Source organism: Trichechus manatus, unplaced genomic scaffold, assembly GCF_000243295.1.
Source record: "Trichechus manatus latirostris isolate Lorelei unplaced genomic scaffold, TriManLat1.0 scaffold00004, whole genome shotgun sequence".
In the NCBI taxonomy this organism is placed as follows: domain Eukaryota; kingdom Metazoa; phylum Chordata; class Mammalia; order Sirenia; family Trichechidae; genus Trichechus; species Trichechus manatus.
The window spans coordinates 15586560-15594904 of NW_004443940.1; positions in this window are offsets into that span (position 1 = coordinate 15586560).

The window sequence follows — 8345 nt, forward strand, 5'->3', positions numbered from 1 at the left end:
GGATCCACGCTGTGTTAGCTGGTAGGGGACCTCTACATGAATCTCTCCTCGCTCTCTGTTCTCTGTCAGTTTTCTCACTCCATTTGGTGCTTGGCTGAGTTCTTTATCTCTTCGTTTGATGTTGTAGAGTTTCAGGATTGTTGTATTCTCTGTTTGGCCTAGTTTTTCGGATCTTTGCTGTGGAGGGACGGCGTGGTGCTTCTGCCTAGAGCGCCATTTTGCCGGAAGTCTGTATTTTTGTTTTTATGAATACCAGGAAGATGGCCTGATTTTAAAGCTCGTCCTTGAATCTTCTTAAAGCAGTAGGATCCATTTTATTCACTCTGTCACCAAAATTTTAACTTAAAATGCTTCAAAGCTGTGCCTGAGATGACCACATATTTCTTTATTTTGTAGTAAAAATAAAGAGTTCTTAAAATTTTTACAACTTTTGATGGTGTTGAAGTTAACGTTGCCAAATGCATGCCTAGGAATGCTTGAAGTGCCCTAGATTTAAATGGTTCCTTTGGTGAACAGTTACTCACACAGAATTCTCTGGCCAGAGCTGAAAATGGCTTTTGATGGTTTAGGACTGAAATCACAGCATTTAAAACATATTAAAGTTTTAAATAACATTTAGATCAATTTGAATAAGTCGTGAAAGAATAGATAGGAAAACGTTAGTTAAATTGTAACTTATATTACAAAACAAACACTGTTCAGTTCCCAGTCTAAGAAAATCTTCCTTTCAACAGGGTTTTTCCTGTCTTTCAGATTACTGGGGGAAAAAACGATTGGTGTATTTCACATGAATGTAGAGGACTCTTTTAGCTTTGGTCTAGTATCAGTAATCTTGGTAACAGTGTTGGGGAAAACTGGGCCTTGGGGTTGTCATGTCATTGGCAAGAAGTAAAGGAAAACACAGGTACATTTATTCTGCTGTTGAACGTTTTTTTCTAAGCCTGTTATGGTTGCTAAATGCATCAACAGGCAGGACCGTACCTGGTGCTTCTCTTCACATTTTCAAACACTCCCTGTCCTCGAAGTGTTTGTTATTTAACGTGTAGTATGTATAAGAGCAGTATGGACATTTCCTGGGAGCCAGTGGAAAAGTAGAGCTTGGGGCCGAACCCAGACCTGCTGAGTCAGAATCGGCCTGGTGACAAGATCCCCAGGCCTTTACAAGCACATGAGGGTTCCAGAGGCAATCCTTTCTAAAGTGACTGCAGGGACTGTCCCTAATAATTTTGGCTCAGACAATTAGTACTGCTTTTCTCTGAACTCCCACCTTACCTTCAGTCCTTGATTATATACCCTCCTATTTCTCACTACTGATAACTATTTTTTGCTGTTGTTAGGTGCCATCCAGTTGATTTTCAATTCATGTGAATCCTATATGACAGGGTAGAACTGCCCCACAGGGTTTTCTAGGCTGTAATCTTTATAGGAGCAGATCGGGATTCGAATCACCAACCTTTAGGTTAGCAGCCAAGCGCTTAACCATGTGCCACCAGGACTTTCAAATCTCGTTTCCTTGACAATATTGTGACCTCCTATGTCAGGGTTGACAAACTTCTGTAAAAGGCCAGGTGGTAAATATTTTAAGCTTTGTGAGTCACACACTGTCTCTGTTGCATAGTCCTCTTTGATTTTTTTTTTTTTTTAAACAACCTTTAAAAACCATCTTTGTTCAAGACCCATACAAAATCAGCTCATGGGCTACACTCGGCCTGAGAGCAGTCATTTACCAACCCGTGTCCTAGACGGCAGGACCGGCCTTGTATGCTGGGCTCTTAGTATGTGGTGCAGACAGTTAAGAAGGTTTGTAATCATGCTTATTAACCAATTGTTTTTAAAATCGGAATATTTCAAATAGCTTCATATATAGTTTTTTTTTTTTCTCTTATAGATGCCAAGGCATAAAACTAAAATATGAGTTCCTACTTGGCAAGAGGTCTAGAGTATAATCTTCAACCTTAATTTTTCATGAAGACCATATTTCTAAAGAAATACGGTATTGATGTTTATTCCAGCTCAATATAAGTATATTAATAGCAAAAAGATTAGAAGTAGTACACCAATGTAGTGAGTTTAAAAATTTTTATGGCAATATCTATTTTGTGACTTAAGCATAGTATTATTATCTAGTCTCTCAGCTCTTGTAGAAACCACAGTGGCGTAGTGATTAAGAGCTACGATGAGCTATGGCTACTAACCAAAAGTTTAGGCAGTTGGAATCCACCAGCTGCTCCTTGGAAACCCCATGGGGCAGTTCTATCCTATCCTGTAGGGTCGCTATGAGTTGGAATCGACTCAACGGCAACGGGCTTAGTTTTTTTTTTTGGTTTAAGTGTTCATCAGATTGCAACCTAATATCATTAAAAGACACCCCTTGTGCTTAAGGTATATATCATCAGAATTAGTTCCTCAATTGCATATATGCTTAAAGAATTAAAACAATATTAATAAAAATTAAAACAATATTAGCAGGAATGAAAAATCTTCTAGGAAGAAGGGCGACCTAACACACGCATTACACACACACCCACCCACACTTAAACACACGTGCACACGCACACGTGGTGCTCCAACACCGGTGTGCTGACCTGGCTGTTTTACCGCTCAGGCTATGTGGGAGAGAGAAATGGGTTTTCTGTTTAGGCTGATATTTTGTGGATTTCTTTTCTTTTTTTTTTTTTAACCCTTATAAGAAAACCAGCAATAAGCTTATTTTAAGTCCGGGGAAAAAAAAAAAATGTCGTTTTCCTATTAGGAAAGACCAAAAAAATTACTGTTTTATATACTGTAGATTGTTTCTTGCATTGGTATGAAAATAAAAACAAACAAACAAAAAACTGGCCTACATTTGAAGATACACATTTAATTAAGGCTCCACAGCGCTGTGGGTTGCTAACCCAAAGGTTGGCGGCTCCACCTCACCCAGAGGTTCTGGAGGAGAAAGACCTGACAATCCGTTTCTGAAAGGTCGCAGCCTAGAAAACCCTATGGGGCAGTTCTGCTCTGTCACATGGGGTCGCTCTGAGTTGAAAATCAACTCGCTGGCACCCAACAATAACAACAATAACACAGAGCAGAGTTTAAAATTGTGAAGACATTTGCCATTAATTTGATAAATCATTTTTCTTAAGACATTGTTTATCTACAGGGAAAGAAATTATAAAATATTAAGATTTAAAAGTAGATAATTTGTGTTTATATCTTTTTAAGCTCAGGTTTTGATTGATACATTTGTAAGAAGAGGTCTTTCATTTACATATGTTTTAAGAATCGTTGTTGTTAGGTGCTGTTGAGTCTGTTCCAACTCATGGCAACCCTGTGCACAGCAGAATGAAACACTGCCTGGTCCTGTGCCATCCTCACAATTGTTGCTGTGCTTGAGACCATCCTTGCAGCCGCTACGTCAATCCATCTCATTTAGGGTCTTCCACTTTTTTGCTGACCCTCTACTTTACCAAGCATGATGTCCTTCTCCAGGTACTGGTCCCTCCTAACAACAAGTCCAAAGTACTTGAGACAAAGTCTTGCCCTTCTCACTTCCAAGGAGCTTTCTGGCTGTACTGGCTAAGAATAGTTAATAGTTAATTTATTAATAATAAAATTAAAATACTATCTTTTTTTGATTTCTCCACAATGCCTTTCAATGTCAGTGCTGAAAGTTTTCCAAATTTTATTTCCATGATTTTTTTCCCTTTGTTGAGGTATTTTAAGGAGCCCTGGTGGTGCAGTGGTTAAGTGCTAGGCTGCTAACCCAAAGGTTGGCAGTTCAAACCCACCAGCCACTCCAGGAGAAAGATGTGGCAGTCTGCCTTCATAAAGATTACAGCCTTGGAAACCCTATGGGGCAGTTCTACTCTGTCCTTTAGGGTTGTTGTGAGTCAGAATGAATGGGGTTTTGGTTTGGTTAAGTTATTTTTAATAATCTCAGAACACCATACGCTGGCTTACAAAATCCATTGTCAACTGTGTATAGGTGACCTCACATCCCAGGGAGCACTAGATAATCTTGAAATTTTTGAGGGGCTACCTTCTTTTTGTCAGAAAGGCCTGGAGATCTGAAAACCAGCCATTGACAATTGTACAGTTCTGCTTTGACCCACATGGAGTCACCATCCTTTTTGTAGGGAACTACTGGATTTCTTCCAAGTGAAGACACACTTTTCAGGCTTGGCATGGAGATAGTTGCTCTGAAATGCATTCAGGACTGTTAGGATTAGGTCTTTGCAGGATGTCAGAGCTGAGGCAATCATTATTTAAAATGATGATGATTAAATACTGGATTTCAGTCAAAGGTAATTACAGAGGCCAAAAGACATAATCCAATATTTCAATTACCAGAATTGTGTTTAGAAAGTTCTCTTCTATTTTTCTACTTTACACATGTACATGTATATGTATAGATCCCTTGGAGATGTGTTGTGTGGATGCTCAGAGTCTTAATCTAGCACATGTCTTCCCAACTCCACACTCAGTGATACCATATCACTTTGATAGCTTAAAATCAGCCATGATGGCAATACTCACACCAAGGAAACTAATGTACACTACAGATCAAGGCTTGACAATGTCAATCTCTTCTCCGTTTATCATGATGTTGCTTATTGGTCCAGTTGTGAGGATTTTTGTTTTCTTTATGTTAAGGTGTAATCTATACTGAAGGCTATAGTCTCTGATCTTCGTCAGTAAGTGCTTCAAGTCCTCTTTGATTTCAGCAAGCTAGGTTGTGTCATCTGCATATCACAGATTTTAATGAGTCTTCCTCCAACCCTGATGCGACGTTTTTCATATAGTCCAGATTCTCAAATTATTTATTCAGGATACAGCTTGAATAAGCATGGTGAAAGAATGCAACCTGACACACACTTTTCCTGATTTTAAAGCATGCAGCATCCCCTTATTCTGTTCTAATGACTGCCTCTTGGTCTATGTACAGGTTCTGCATGAGCACAAATATTGTAAGGGTTCTGGAATTCCTATTTTTCTCAATGTTATCCATAATTTGTTATGATCCACACAGTTGAATGCCTTTGTGTAGTCAGTAAAACACAAGTAAAATAACGTCTTAAGATATGCAAGTAATTTCTAATTCAGATAAAAGCAGAAGAGTGGATCTCAGGAGGGAAATCTCCAAAAATAAAACATTGAAACAGAGATTGCCTGCTGATGTTGACTTGGAGAAAAATTTTCTGATGGCTATAGGCAAGTGTGCAGAAAATAAATATAAGGGAAACTAAGAAAATGAACACAGACATTTCCTGGGAAGCCAGGTCAGGGATTTTGAACTATGGCGAAGCCAAGAGACTGGCAAACCCTCTCAAAAATAAGTATAAATAAGTATAAAACTTGCACATTTTTCAAAAACAACCACTTTAGGTCTCTGGAAATTGAACAAAGGCAAACAACAAATTGAGAAGCATTTACTAATTAAACAAATGAGAAGTTGAATTTCAGGTAAGAGCATTGGAAATCTGTGGCTTTGTCTTAGTTATCTAGTGCTACTATAACAGAAATATCACAAGCAGATGGTTTTATCAAAGATAAATTTATTATTTCAGAGTCTAGTAGGCTAGATGTCCAAATTCAGGGTGTCAGCTCTAGGGGAAGGCTTTCTCTCTCTGTTGGCTCTGGAGAAGAGTCCTTGTCATCAATCTTTCCCTGGACTAGGAGCTTCTCTGTGCAGGAACCTGGTCCAAAGGACGAGCTCTGCTCCTGGTACTGCTTTCTCGGTGGTATGAGGTCCCCTTGTCTCTCTGCTCCCTTCTCTCTTTTATATCTCAAAAGAGATTGGCTCAATACACAATCCAATCTTGTAGGTTGAGTCCTGCCTCATTAACATAACTGCTGCCTATCCCACCTCATTAACATCATAGAGGTAGGATTTACAATATACGGGAAAATCATATCAGATGACAAAATGGTGGACAATCACACAATACTGGGAATCATGGCCTAGCCAAATTGATATACATATTTTTGGGGGACACAATTAAATTCATGACAGGCGTTATTTCCCCCATCTAGTCCTTCAACTCATTTGGCATGGTTCCGTTTTCTACCAGGGAGGGGCTGGCCATGAAATCAGCAGCTTTGCTGCTGTATGGGGCTAGCTTAATTTGAAGTGGAGAACAAAAAACCCACCCCATCAGTATTGTCAGTAACCGTAGCAACCTAAGTAGAGGAAAAAAAAAAAAAAAAATTGAAAGCCAGTTGCCCTAAAAAGTATACCTGTGGTTATATTCCTGGTTAAGGTGAGTGGCAGACCCATGAACTAGCCAGACAGTAACAGGAAGGTCCTAAAAACCAGAGAGGTATGGAAGAGCTAGGTAAGGTCTTCACCCAACACTGGCTAACTGGAAGGCCATACACATGCATAGAGGAGAACTGACATGCATGACAGAAAGTAAAAGCAGGGACAGAGATTCAAACTGCCTGGGCTTTGAAATTGTTCTGCAACCCACAAACAGATCTACCAGCAAGGTATAAGACTTACTGGCTCAAGGTACGTGGGCAAAACATCTGGACAACATGAAGTGACTGCTAAGCTATAGAGACTCTGCTGACCCTTGATCTAGAAGGACCAAAAAGAGAGAGAAGGCAGAAAAAAAACCCGGAAATTAAAGTGAAAGAGAGGACATCATTACCAACCCTCAAAAATTGAAAGAATTGTAAGGAAATATTATCATCAACTTTATGTGAACAAATTAGAAAACTTAGATGAAACATAAATCCCTCAAAAGATACAAACTACTGAAAGTGACTCAAGAAGAAATAGAAAGTAAATAAATTGAATTACTAATTAAAAATCTTCCCACAGAGAAAAGCCTACAGCCAAATAGTCTTTTCTGATTCACAGAAGACTACAAAACATAGCCAAGAAAAATTAAAGAAAGTCTAAATAAATGAAGAGACATTTTAAGTTCTGAGAGTGGAAGACTCAAGTGTCAACATGATAATTCTCTCCTAACTGAGCTATAGATTCAATACAGTCTCTATCACTCCCTTGTTAATCCCTATTGACAAGCTGCTCCTAAACATACATGGAAGCCCAAAGGACCTAAAATAGCCAATACAATTTTGAAAAAAGAAGAACGAAATTGGTTGACTTGGAATACCCAAATATAAAACTTCCTATAAAGCTATAGTAATCAAGACAGAAGAGTGTTTGTGTAAAGATAGAGATATGGATCACTGAAATAGAATTTAGGGTCCAGAAATAAACCTTTAATTTATGGTTAATTGATTTTCAGCAAAGGCACCAAAGCAGTTCAGTGGGAGAAAGAGAATTTGTCAATGAATGATGCTGGGACAATTTGATATCCATATGTAAAAAGATTAACTTAGACCCCTACCTCACACCAAAAATTAACTCAAAAATAGATGATAGACCTAAATATAAGAATAAAACTATAAAACTCCTAGGAGAAAATATTCGTGACCTTGGGTTAGGCAAAAATTTCTTATCTATGATATCAAAGAAAGTAACAAAATGGACATAAATTAAAAACTTTTTCTCTTTGTATGCATTTTCCATGACGTAACAAATTACCACAAAATTAGTGGCTTAAAACAACACGTATTTATTATATCACAGTGTCAGTGAATCTGAAGCCAGGGTACCTCTTAGCTGGGTTCTATGTGTCGGGTCTTACAAAGCTGCATTTAAGGTGTTGGCCAGGGCTGAGGTCTTATCAGAGGCTCCATTAGGGAAAGATACACTTTCTCACATGGTTGTTGGCAGACTTCAGTTTCTTGTGGCTCTAGGAATCATGGCAGCTTGCTTCTTCAAAACCAGAAAGGAGAGAGAGAGACTCTAGCAGAAGAGAGAGAGTCTCTAGCAAGGTGAGAGATACACTCTTATGTACTCATGCATATGTAACCAACTTTGCTGCATCTTATTAGTTAGAAGCAAGTCACAGATCCTGCCACACTCAAGGGGTGGGATTACACAAGAGCATGAGTACTAGGATGTCGGGATTATGAGGGCCACCTTGAAGTCTGTCCATCACACTTTTCAAAAGATACCAGTAAGAAAGTAAAAAAGACATACCACCAACTTGGAGAAAATATTTGTGAATCGTACATCTCTGGGTTCAACAAACAATGGCCTTGAGCCAAATTTAGCCTGCAATCTTTTTTGGTAAGGTTTATGAGCTAAGAATTATTTTTCCATTTTAAAGGATTGTTAAAAAATTAATATACACTTGTACAAGGAAAGGTCATGGAAGCTCCGTAGACACATCCAAACTCTCTGAGGGACTGAATTGCTGGGTGGAGGGCTGTGGGGACCATGGTCTCGGGGAACATCTAGCTCAATTGGCATAACACAGTTTATAAAGAAAATGTTCTAC